The following is a 13,943-nucleotide window of genomic DNA, read 5'->3' on the forward strand; positions in this document are numbered from 1 at the left end:
TACTGCATTTGTGCTTCTCCCTACTTTATTTAGCTTTTTGCTGCACATTCTTAAAGTGTTCTGTTGCATTTAATCTGCTGCATTTGTTACTGCTTGTTACTACCCTGATTGCCTTGTAACTGTTATTCTATGCCTCTTACTTTTGATTTAAGCACTTGGGCTTCAAACTAGATATCCTACAAAAGGAAGGTTTGTGATCTACATTGCTGTGGGAGAAGAGGGTAGCCTCCACCCTTCTGAGCTGGGAATTGTTGGTGAAGGCTTATTGTGCCTATTGTTCTAAGTATCTCTGTTCTGATTTAAGCACTTGGGCTCTAATCCAGTTATTTTACTTTAGGACGGTTTGTGGTGTACACTTCTGTGGCAAGAGAGGCTAGCCTACTCCCTTCTGAGTGGTGAATTGCTGGTCAAAGGCTTATTGTGTCTGTTGTTCTAAAAGTGTCTTTTTTCAGGTTTAAGTGCTTGAGCTCCAAACCAGTATTTTACATTAAGGTTTGTAGTGCGCACACCTGTAGGAGCAGAGGGTAGCCTCCCCCCTTCTGAGCTGGGAATTTTTGTTGAAGGCTTACAGTGCCTGTTATTCTAAGTGTCTTTGTTCTGATTGAAGCACTTGAGCTTCAAAACAGTTATTTTTTTGTTAGAAACATTTGTGGTCTACACTCATAGCAGGAGAGGAAAGCCTATACCCTTCTGAGCTGGGAATTGCTGGTTGAAGGCTTATTGTGTCTGTTTTTCTAAAAGTGCCTTAGATCTGGTTTAAGCAGTTGGGCCCTAAACCAGTTATTTTACATAAAGAAAGTTTGTGATCTGCACTGTTGTGGGAGGAGACAGTAGCCTCCACCCTTCTGAGCTGGGAATTGCTGGTGAAGGCTTATTGTGCTTGTTATTCTAAGTGTCTTTGTTTTGATTTAAGCACTTGGGCTCCAGACCAATTATTTTACATTAGGAAGGCATGTTGTCTGCACTCTTATGGCATTACTGTCTATACAGAATTTTTTTAACTACTAGAGCATCTAGTTTACACACAGATGAGCATTACTCATCAAGTTCCTTGTAGTATTGACCTATTCAGTATTTTAATTTCCCCTCACCCCCTAGTAGATCAGTAGCCATGGATATGCACTTCCCGACTCTCTCTGTAGCCAGTCTGGTTGAAATGGGTATTCTGAGGCATTGTAGCAATTGTCTCATGTACACTGACACCCCACTTAAGCTTAATAAAACCGATAAGCATGTGAGAGGTGTAAATACACTTTAATGAAGGAGGCAAACCTCTCTTATGCAACCAAAACTAATCCTATAGAGGTTTTCAGTGGCACTTGCACCATGCCTACTGCATAGGGTGAAGACTCTACACATAAAACTACTTATGCTGAGGCACTTACAGGTAACTTTCCTAAAACACTAAGACCTCCTGCACGGTACAATCAAAGAAAGGGTCCTCAGCCATCACATAAACACTCCATTAAAACACCCCCCCACAGCTACACATAGTAACACAGTATCCAGTGCCTCTACTGCTAAGCCCTTAAGGCAAACCGGCACACAGCCAAATTTTCTGGTCACTGGTGATTCTATAGTGAGACACACTGATGTTCCCATCACCAGACTGAGTAACGAGAGAGTCATGGTTAGCTGCCTTTCTCAGGCTAACATCCATCAAGTCATACAGGCACTCAGGTCATTGAACTACAGGTACCAGTATGACTTTGTCATAGTCCATGTGGGTGTTAATGACCTGAGACATACCTCCCTTGACTATATGAAACGAGACATGAATGAGCTCTCTGATTGTATCTCAGGCAAGTATAAGCCTAGCACTGAGCAGCATACTACCTTCTCAAAGGATGAGGCCATGTTACCAACTGAAAATGATTGATTTTAACAATTGGCTTAGCTTCTGGTGTCAGTCCAGGGGGGTACAATATTTGATGGTCTGGGAGAACATGGTTGACAGACCATGCTGCTTTGCCAGGGATGGTATGCACATATTCCTATAGGCTTTTGGCAAAGACTTTTCCACCCCCATAATGCCTTTTTTAGCCAATACTAACTTAACTGAACCTATAAAGGAATATCTGAAGGTAGTACTGCTCAATGCTAGAAATCTTAACAAGAAACTGCACACCCTACAAGCCTCCCTCTCCATGGAAAGTGCAGACATCTATGTAGTAATGGAGGCATAGTTTAAAGTCGCGGAGAGTACCCCAACAATGCAAGGTTATAATGCCTTTTGTATCTGTAGACCAGCTACTGCACAGGAGGGAAATAAAGATGGAGGAGTCTGTCTATATTAAAAGCAACCTCACATACAGACTAGTTGGTGTATGACACACTGGAACTCATACCGGTTCAACTCACCATAAACAGGATGTTATATCATATCCTTGCAATCTATTGGCGCTCTCCATGTCCCAGGAAACCTATGCTACCTATCTCAATGTACTAGAGTCCCTCAGCATTCAACCCAATACAGTATTAATGGGGGATCTCAACTACCTCTCTACAGATTCAGAATCCTACACCACTTCTAATGCTCAAGCCCAGTGACTCCTAAACTTTAATATCAGCATCCTGGAACACTTGGTCCATTCCATCTACTCGTGAATATTGGGGGGTGGGGGGGAGATGTTCCTCACCCAATGTAATGTCTTCACTCATCAGACCTGACCATAAACCAGTATTACTTGAAATAAAAGTTAAATCTGGGGATCCAGCAAAACCAAAAACTTTTAGTAACTATTCCAAGGCTAACTTATTTCTACTAAGCAACACCTTGGCTAAATTCCAAGCACCCCCAAACACAATAAACACCATAGTATATGCTGATCTAGTTACAAAAAGTCTCTGTACAGCCATATTGATAGCTGTATAGAGTGAAATGTACCATCTCATATTAAAAATAAGGCAGACTCAAAAGGCAAGCCACCCTGACGGAATCACAGCATCACTTGGTTATACAACAAAAGAAAAAATTCTTGGCCAAGCGTAGTAAGAACAAAGCCATACATATTAAAACCCCCCTGACCAGTGTAAACAAGCAGCTGAGAGGATTCATTAATATTTCAGAGGCTTAATTTGAAGGAAAAATAGCTTCTCAGGCAAAGGACAACCACAAAGCTTTCTACAGCTATGTCTGTACCCTCAGGTGAAATACACAACAATGCACATAAGTTGTTGTAAATGGCATCACCCACACTGAACTGGAGGGCATTGCCAATCTTTTGGCTGACAGGTTCAGCTCAAATTTCTCTCCCCACACCCCACTGATAGTCCAAAGGAAATACCGCATACCACAATCCCTCCAACCATTACTAGTGAACAGGTCATGAATGCACTCTCCAAGGCCAAAAGCACTGCACTGCTGGACCTTGATGACATCCTGGGATGTTTAATAGCATGAAACATGACCTCTCTGGTTCACTTGAATTACGTTTTAACTGGAGCCTTCAGTTAGGTTTTGTGCCCAAGGAGTAGAAGATGGCTACAGTCATTCCCCTGCACAAAGAAGGTCTAACCACTGATTTGGGTAACTACAGGCTCATACGTCTTACCATATCTAAAGCCATGGAGGGAGTCATCATTAACATGATAAATTAGGACATAGGTAACCTGCAAATGCTGGATCCATCACAGTTTAGCTTTGTTAAATTAAGTAAAAACTACAAGAAAAACCCAGCCAAGCTTGAGTTTTCACTGTGTGATACTCTAAACTTCCTGTAATAGAGGCCTATGGAATATATGCAAATGACCCCTTAAAGATATCAAGTGTTTCAGCTATATGGCTTCTGAATGTCCATGACTTTTTCTTTGAGAATGTGGCCTTCTTTTTGCTTGAAGTAGTATCAGAGTTTAATTTAAGGCAAAGTCAACATATCACCATTTTCTTTCCTGAACCCTAAAATGAGGGAGAAGGGTTACCTTGGATGTCCACTGACAACTTTGATACTATCTAGACTGAACTAAATGTTTCAGATCTTTGGATCAATTATTAATTTCTTGTTAAGGTAAGAAGGGACAACTTGTTTCAAAACAGACTATTTCAAAATGGTTGTCTAAGGTTATTACCCTTTGTTATATTTACCACAACAAAACTGTTACAGGCAGGGTTAAGGCCTACTCTACCAGGGCCTCAGCTTCATCTATGTCTTTTTGGAAAGGGTAGGATTTTAGTAGTATTCTAGAAGCAGTATTGTAGTCCTCTGTACATACTTTTACAAAGCACTATAAGCTTGATTCCTTCTCTAGGTGTAGATCACGCTTTGCAAGGACCATTCTCTAGGGGCCCCTGGACTCTTCTCCTTCCACCTCCCAAATTTAGTAATCTACCCATATAACTAAGGCTACTGCAGCAGTGAACAATATGTTAAACAGTACAGTTGTGTAAGTAAATTTACCATAACAGATGATGTTCGAATGATCACTGCTGCAGCAGATGCTCCCTCCCCCCATCTCCATTGCTTTTTTCTTATGTTAATGCCAGGGTGTGGTTATTTATTTTTTTTCTTCCTGGCATTGACATTTCAGGACTTATCCTCCCTTTCTCTGCTGGCATGAAAGCTCTGAAAGACTTGGCAACCAAACTTGTCTTTTAGTCAGCTCAGAACAAGCTGCTACATAGTTTGGGCATGTAGATGGTATCCTGAAGCTTTGGAATCTGGCTGGCTGTTAAATCCCTGGCAGGATATAACACATATAGCTAAGGCTACTGCAGCAGTAATCATTCAAACATCTACTGTTATGATAAGTTTATTTGCACAACTGTAATTTCCTTTATAAAAAAGGATCAATCCACTGCTGAAGAAAAACTATGCTGAGAGTCCGCTACCCAGTCCCTTCCTCCTGTCCCTCCTTCGCTTTCCCCTTCCCCCTTCCCCATGTCCCTCCTCTCCTTCCCCCAGGCTTTCTTTCTACCCAGCAGCCTGACAATAAAGTCTCAAACATATGGGTGCTGAGAATAATTCAGAGGATTGCCTTGGCAATGGACCCCCTTCCTTCAGGGCCCCCCCCCCCCCACACACACACACACACACACACGATCGCCAGTCCAGATACATCTTTTCGCTCTAGTACTCTTTCACATACATGTTGGAACCAGGGTTATAGAACCAGTCCTGCACCACAGGTAGGAAAATGATTTTACTCCAGAATCTTTTTGGTACCCAAAAAGAAGCTATTATGGAAACCGGTGATAGATTTGCCCTACCTAAATACCCTGCTAAAAGTACTGGGATTCAAAATTCTCACCCTGCAGGTGGTCCTTCCCCTTCTTCTGGACCACTATTTCGTAGTGACTTTAGATCTGCAAGATGCTTAGCATTACATTTCAATTGCTCTCAAGTTCAGAAAATGTCTGAGCTTTACTGCATCTGGCTCACATTATCAGTTTTCTGCATTATTGTTTGGGCTATCTACTGCACCTCAGATATTCAGGAAGTTTGTTTGGGCTATCTACTGCACCTCAAGTATTCAAGAAATACCTGGCTCCAGCAGTTGCTTGTTGCGGGATTCAGGACATCCACATTTTCCTTATTTATATGACTTGCGGATTTGTGCAGAGTTGTTTCTAAGTATTTACAATCATTACTTTCCAAGTGACTGGACTCTCGTAAGCTTGATATTAGTTAATATTTTACTGTATTCTTCATTTAACTGTCATGTTTTCATCAACTGTCATATCATTACAATTTTGCTTAAGTTCATTTACTGTTTTATATATGTACATTTATTTATTTATTTTGATTAACTGTCATATCATTACTAGTCTATGTATGTATGTATGGACATTTATTAAGTAAATCTTGAGTAACTGCCTTCTATTCATTCTGCAAAATGAAGCATTTGTCCCCAGACATCTGCTGAAAATGGGACTTGTGCACAGTCAGACATTCCCAGAAAACAAAAGCAATAAATAAATACATTAGACAAGGTATTGACCATTCAAGCTCACCTAAGTTTCAAGTGGAACCTGCTAAAGTCCTACCTTCCACCCTCTCAAAGAATTTGTCTTCTTGGGCTATAAGATAGACGTAGAAAAAATAATGGCATTTCTACAGAAGACAAAGTCCTGACTTATCAGAACATTTTCAGGGATTTCTTTTTTTAAGAAGTTGCCACGACAAGAGAGTTTCTGACAGTACTAGGTGTCAGGGCACCACTGATTCTCGTGATACCAAAGGCCAAGCTCCACATGAGAAAGATTTTATGGTATTTAAAAAAAAAAAAAAAAAAAACAGTTTGTCCCAGCACGTGGATCCTTTAAAGTTCTAGGTACCAGTACTGGAATTTGTGAAATGAGGATTACAGTGCTGACGGGATCAGATATGTTTCAATCCAGACCTACCCTTCTCCCTCCAGACCCCAATTTCAGTCAGTCTAGACAGACTTGTCAAATTTTGGATGTAGAGCAGTGTGCAGAGGAATTCAAGTGCAAAGCAAATAGGTTCCTTTCAGTGTGGTAAAGCACATAAAAGTCAAAGAAATGTTAGCAGTAATTCAGGTTTAAAAGTTTTTCACCATGTATGGTCTCCATGTCCCCTTTTAGTGGTCACAGGCAACACCACAGTCATGTGATGCATGAACAAAAAAGAACATACCCTGTTTGTCAATTGGCAATGATGGCCTAGGAGCTAGTCTTACAGCATTCTCTGACAATTCAGGCCTCGTACGTCCCATCAGAGTAAAACAATGGCACATACACTAAATAGGTCCCGGATAGACCCTCACAAATGGAAATTCAGGACAGAGGTCTTCCAGGATTTTGCCCAAATGTGGGTAACACCTAAAATAGATCCATTTGCCTTCTTTCGAGACTGATAGTTGGAAAAAATCTGTTCAAGATATTCTTGTAGCCATGCTTGGAGGACACACTCGTTCGCCTTCCCTTGGTCATGAATGTTCATTTATGCATTTCCACTTTGACCCAAGGTACTTCTGAGGATTCAGAAAGAATTGCCACATCACTGTAGTTGACTCACTGTTGGTCCTGGGAAAGTTCTCTCTCCCTTTTAATGTAATTGGCAAAAGGCAATTACCACAAGTTTCCTCACACTCTGGATCTTCTCACAAAGTGTCAGGGGCGACTGGTGCACCCCAGTGTAGGACAATTGAAGCTGTCAGCCTGGATGATTCTGTATTTTTTTTTTAAAAACAAGAAATATATTTATTAAATTATCACGTGACATAGGCAATCTTATATTTATATAAATTAAAATAAACCATACTGACACAGTCTCAGTTGAAAATATTATACAGTGCAAACCATGCTGACATAACTGTAACTGAAAACATTATGCATCATTTGTAATATAGCAAGACATTGTCAAACATTGCATAGTTCACTCAAATCCTGCCTTCTTTTAAACTTTGTTCCTCCTCTGCATGTATTGATCCCACAATTCCCATTTTTTCGTATGTAATTTGCTCCTACCCTTTTCTAAAGATCTCAGTACCAGCTGTTTTATCTCTGTTACTATCTTCACTGATTCTAGTAAAGTTGGTTTAGACTTTGATTTCCATTTTCTAGTAATTGCTTTTTTGGCAGCCATCATAATTAGACTCAGGAAGGCCTTACTATGTCTAGGCAGTTCCAATTCTGTGTCATAGCTAAAAATAATTTACACCAATTTGCTCACCCAGTATCTCTGACAGAGCAGTCTGCAGGGAATCTGTAAAGTCTGCCAAAACATTACATTCCAAGAAAATATGTTCCCAGTTGCCTCTTTCTTCCCCATTACACCTCCAACATTTGCTGCATACCTGAGGAAAAATTCTTTGAAGTCTACTTGGGGTATAAAAATACCTATGTAAACACTTCCAAGCAAAGACTAAATCTTCTAGACTTTATTGCATATTTGGGAGACATACATATATCCCCCGTTATTTCTTTGTGAATTGCTTATTCAATCTCTCTTCCCAGTCCTTTCTAACCTCCTCTGATTGATTCCTATAGTTATCATGCAATATTTTATATGCTGTACTACTTATTCCTTTTTTAACAGCAAATTATGTTCTAAATTCTACTAAAAATTCTACCAGTGCTGATCTCTCATTTAGGATCCCCTGTTTCTTTCTCTTTGCCTATACTCTGATATCGGTCCTTGGTAGGGAAGACGATTTCTAACCTGCAGTCCAAATAAGTTCTTGGTGTCTTCCCATTCTGTTACATTTCCCTCTCCAGTTATTTGCTCCCAGTACCTTTGTTCCTTTGCCAGTTTTTTCCAACAAATTCTAGTTCCCTCTTGCCTATTGTCTGTATCCCTAATTGCAGTCATCCCTATCAGCAGAATCACCTTTCTCCATTCCCGTGTTTGTTTAATTCTTAGAATACTTTCTGCTACTTTGTGAATATAATATTCTGTATGATTATTGTTATTCTCCTTAAAGATCTGCATCCAAAATGCCAGTCTCTAGTTGTTTCTTGTGCTTCCCCCCCGTTTCATCATCATAATTTCATTCCACTGAAATATAGTTTTCTGCTTGTGCTATATGTAGGAGCCTTAACTGTATTGCTCTGAAATACCCCTTCATATAGAGTAATCCCAATTAGATGATTCTATCTTGATGCCTTTTAGGTACTTGTTCCAGAAGGATGTGCCACAGATATTGAAGAAAACCTGCAACTAGAAAATATTATATTTGCAAGTGAAAGAGGTTTTCTAGGAGGTGCCTGTCTGATATCAGAGGCCCAGTATGGTGTCCAACTCCTCTTTTTTGAAAATGTTTGTGTGAGCTACTCAACAATGGCATATCTTGTGTAAGTATCAAGGTGCATCTTGTATCCGTCTCAGCTGATCTTCCCATGGATCCCCCTCTTTCATCTCTTTTTGTCATCAAACAATTTTTGAAAGAATTGCTGCATGAGTCTCCTTCGAAAGCAAATTCTTCCTTGGGATCTTAATTTTGTTCTTGAAAATTTACTTTAGTTCCTTTTCAGCTGGCCTTTTCAGGCTGATTTAAAGTTCATCACTTGGAAAATTGTTTTGCTTATTGTTTTGACATCTACAAGGTGAGTCTGTAAGCTGTTATGGTGGGCCAACCTTTTCTAATTTTCCACAAGTATAGAGTCGTTTTACACACTATTCCATCTTTCATGACAAAAGTTGTTTCTGAATTTACCCTGAATCAAGCCATCAGTCTTCCTGTTTTCTTTCTGGAATCTTAAAACAAGGGAGAGAAGTTTCTGCATACCTTTCATGTGCACAGGCAGCTCAGGTATTACCGTTATAGAACTAAGCCCTTCAGGAAAGCTGATCTGCTGCTTATTTTGTATTCTGGGGCTAAGAAGGTCAACCTGTCTTTAAGCAAATGATTGTTCATTGGTTATCCTCTGCTGTTGATTTTTATTACTCCCACTATGGCATTTTATTCCATACAAGGTTAAGGCATATTCCACCAGAGCCTTAACCTCTTTGGTGGCATATTGGAAAGGAATGGACTCTAGAAGCATTCTAGAGGCAGCAACTTGGTCCTCTGTTCATACCATTACAAAGCACTACAAACGGGATTCTTCCTCAAGTTCCAGAGTACACTTTGCAAGGACCATTTTCCAGGGCCTTCTGGAGCCTTGATATAGTATAGTATATAGTATATATATATAGTATAGTCGCATAAGTCCTAATCACCTGTAAAGGAGATGTTCTAATTTCACACTGCCTCAGTCGGAGTACCCACCCACCATCCCCCTCATTTTATGTATTGTTCAATGGTATCCAGCCTTTGTTGTGTTGTTAGTTGGCTTTGATCATTTGTGTTATTGTTTGTGTCTGCACCTTGGTTGGTTTCAGGTAATTCTTGCTTCTGTTCCTTCTTGGTTTTTCCTACTTAGCATTAAAAGCCTAAACAACTGACTTCCTGTGACAGGAGTTGGGCTTTCCTAGATGGCAGTAAAAGAAATTCTGACCTCTGGAAAACTGTCAGTGTGGGTTTATGCAAGCACAGCACCCGTATGCCATTGAGGCAGTGCAAAATTTGAATATCCACTGTTGCACGCTAGTAGAATTTATGCAGTTGTGCTGTGTGTGTGTTTCAGGGTTTGTATAGATGAAGCAAAAAAACCTTTGGTCTCATGGAACATTATAACTTTCTGTTGAAGTAAGAGTGTTCGGGGTCTCTGACTTTGAACCATATTGCAAGGCAGCAAGGTTTAAAATGTTTTAGGGGATACTGGACCCAAATGACCACTCTGAATAGAAAGCCATCCAAATACAATATTTGACAGGGATCTAAAAGATGTATAATTTATTAAGGGAGAGAAAGGTGGATGGGGTTAAGGGGCAGAGGGACCTTAATAATGAAGCTAATAAAGTTGATTAAAAATCATTGAATAAAATAAACATTTTGACTTACTTGAACGAGTTCTCTTCAAAATAAATGTTAAAAGAATAAATTCTGTGAGTAACATACATTTATAGAAGTCTGAAGGTTTGCAGAGGATTAATGTTCTGGGATCAATTATTGATTGATGGAAAATAATGGTATGGGAACAGCACACAGATAGTGCTGTAGACTGGCATAAACAAAGCATTACATAATAAATTAGTAGCACTGCCTCAGTGGCTTTAAAATTGTACATCACAATCAAAAGTGATGAATGACTAAAATGGATTTATCTGTAGATCGAAAACAGGCAGGAACATCCAGGTAAAAAGGGAATCATAGGTAAACTATATAAAATGTTAAAAATATGTTTGTGGCGGAGAGACAAATATATCTGGAATTATTTGGGAGGAACTGTTAACTGTTATCCTAGCCAATAGACATATTACAAAAGTAAGGAAATTTAGATTTTTTTGTCATCTGTGGAGATGTCTCTACAAGTATTTTTACACACCTGCAAGACTCATTAGAATGCCCTGGGATATTACATCCATTTGTTGGGAATGCATTGCTGATTAAACAGGGGATTTTATACATATCTTTTGACAATGTCCTAAATTAGAACAGCTTAAGGGGAGAATGACACAACTTATGTAGTGTTACCTGGCCTGGAAAAGTGCTAATCTCACTAGGTAATTATATTAGATAAAATAGAAGGAATAGAGAAAAGGAGAAACAAGTTTTGTTGAATTTATTTTTAACTGTGAAGAAAGCAAATGCCAGAATATGGGGAAAAAGTAGCCACCAGCACAAGGAGATATCAAGTAAATTATGAAGGAGTTAAAATAAGTGGAACTTTTGTCAGTGTGTGTTAAAGTAGGAGAAAAAAAAGTGTTGAAATGGATGTCTTGGACATATGAGTCATGAATAAGTTTAAGGTTGTATACTACATTGTGCATGTTTTCTTTTATTTAGTTTAAAACCTCTGTGGAAAATAGGTTATAAGTTGTTAGAAAGTTCATTGTGGTCCAGATGAGTATATCTTTTTATATCTGTTAAGTGATTAGTGGGTGAAATAAAATGTGTTGTTATGTTGTTTTTGAATTCATTCCATCAATAAAAATGTCAAAGTTAAAAACTTCTGAACCCACACTCTTTCTTCCAGCCTCCTCTACCAACCCACCTAAAGACCACTTTAATAAATTGACCATTTAATTATACTTTTATCATACTTTCAGTAGTATCACCTATACCACTAATCAGTACCATACACACACTGCTGCTGACCACCTTTCACCCTCAAATTCCCCAATATACACTTTAGTACTCTTGCATTTAGAAGGGTTAGGTAAAGTGGCAGTGCTTACAGCAGCTGTCCAAGTCAGGCAGGTGAGGCATTTAAGCTGGACATTGGTATAGACTAAAACATGTCATCTGCTCAAAATTTGAAGTGTTAAGGTTTAAAGACATTAACCTGTAGCCTTCTGTTTGTATGTTGCTTAATTATTCGAGCTATCGTGTGTTACCATTTGATCTGTTTCATTCAGACCAAATGTGTCATCACTGTCTAGTTATGAGTGTATCATAGGAGGATACTAGGCTATTGGCCCCGAGGCCCTTATAAGCCTAGTCAAGAGCTTATCCCATGTTTAGACAAGTCAGCACCCGATGCCCCTGTCCAGCAGGGACACGAGTGGATAGACGGCTTTAGGCACCAGCAAACCCTGTGGTCACTCTGGACCCCCTGTTTCTGGGGGCCTCAACCACAGCAAGTTGTCTTACCTTGATATTTTGTAACATGTCTGTAAAACCAACAAAATAGCAATCATGTGTAATTAATAAACCAGCTGGGTAATATCTCTTATTTATATCTCCTTTAAAATTCAAAGTTGTGTCCGGTTATAGTAAAAGTGTTTTATCAAGCAACAAGCTTCACAATTCCATTAAATATTTTACCACTGACATAGTACCCCTGGGTTAGTTAGACTCTGCTAGTGGACATTCACTCCATTAAAACTAACGTAGCCAGCTTTAGGTACTTGGTTACAAAGGGACCCCCTTAATCATCCTTGACTGTGTGGAAACCCCATAAAAGCTACTGTTGGTTGGAAAAAATGATGAGAAACAATGTGTTAATTTCCTGATTATGCTTTCTTAACCTGAACAGGTCTGTGATATGTGCCTCTTAGGATAAAGCTGATAATGAACATAAGTAAAGTAACTACTACAGAGACCAGCAGCCCAGACTGACTGAACTCAGTGTAAACCTTGGATTTTAAAAAGAGTTCGTGCTTCTAATCTTTAGGGATGGTTTTCTCTTTCAGGGAGTTTTATAAACACTGTCAGAACATGAGATACTGCAACTTTCAACTTCTTTGCAGAAGTATTCAGCACAATACCAATAACAGCAGAATAAAGGTTCAAAATCAGGAACAAGTTTTATATATTTCTCTAATTCAATTAAAACATTAATAGCATAACACCTTTTAAATCGACTTACATTTTTGGACAATAAGTGGAAAACTCTGATGACTAGATTTATTGACTGTTTTGTAATCCTGAATGATTAACAAGCAAATTAAACTTTTTTATGAAGGACTGAGCAAAAGTATGAGAAAAATCAGGGAAGGTCTAGGTAAATAAAAGTGACATACCCCTGCTGCTGTTTGACAACTGCTAAACAACAATTACTTATTTGGTGTGGCAATACAATGTTGCACAATGTATTGCTACTTACTGAAATAAGTACAAAACTAGTATTGCTATGCCTTAGGTGTGTGTGTTCATTTCAACCACGTCCACACCTGTACACAGAGTTACTGCAGTGTATTATTGTTGCAACTAAATGCCAGTAACTGTAAATGCCCCTGTTCGAGATGAGCCAGCATAGTGTAATACTCAGGCTTGCTGTAATGTAAGAGAACTGCAGATACAGATTGGTGTGTGCTTAGTATTCCTAAAAGCCTGCAGAGTGAAATAAAAGGTTGCTTAGGAGGGATGACCATGACAGGGTAATACATAGATGGAAGTGCCTAGGGGGCCCCAACTTGATATCTGCTGGGGGCCCCAAAAATGCTAACACCGGCCCTGAGTGGAATCCCAGGGGGTCTGTTTTCTGTTTCCCATGCAGTTATCCAGGTTGCGCTTAAAAAGGGGTAAAGAAGTACTCTGCTTTACTTGGAGAGGGAGTCTATTCCATAGATGGCAGTACAAACCTGTCCCACCAACACGTCCTGTTGATGTCACAGTCCAGGTCGAGGCCACACATGCGAGTTACTTAAATGGAGCTTGACTTGTGGATATGCAGCAAGTCCCATCAAGATGGGGTCCGTCATCGCCTTGTATGCCAGACAGAGGAGTCTGTATGAAACTGAGTAGAGGGATAGGGCTTTTAGCCTATCTGTGTATGGTAGATGTTCGAGGTCCGGGATTCTCCTGGTGAGGAACCTCTGTGGTCTCTCCAGCTGCTGCATGTGCTCTTTGTCTGTGTGCATGTATATATGTATGTGTGCATATGTGCATGTATGAATGTATGTACGTTCTGGATCATCTAATTTGCTAGAAACTCTATAGAAAGATACACAGTCCATATGCTTGCATTTAGTATTTCATCATCACATGAAGTC

Source organism: Protopterus annectens, chromosome 4.part0 (genome assembly GCF_019279795.1).
Source record: "Protopterus annectens isolate FY-2018-M chromosome 4.part0, PAN1.0, whole genome shotgun sequence".
Lineage (NCBI taxonomy): Eukaryota > Metazoa > Chordata > Ceratodontiformes > Protopteridae > Protopterus > Protopterus annectens.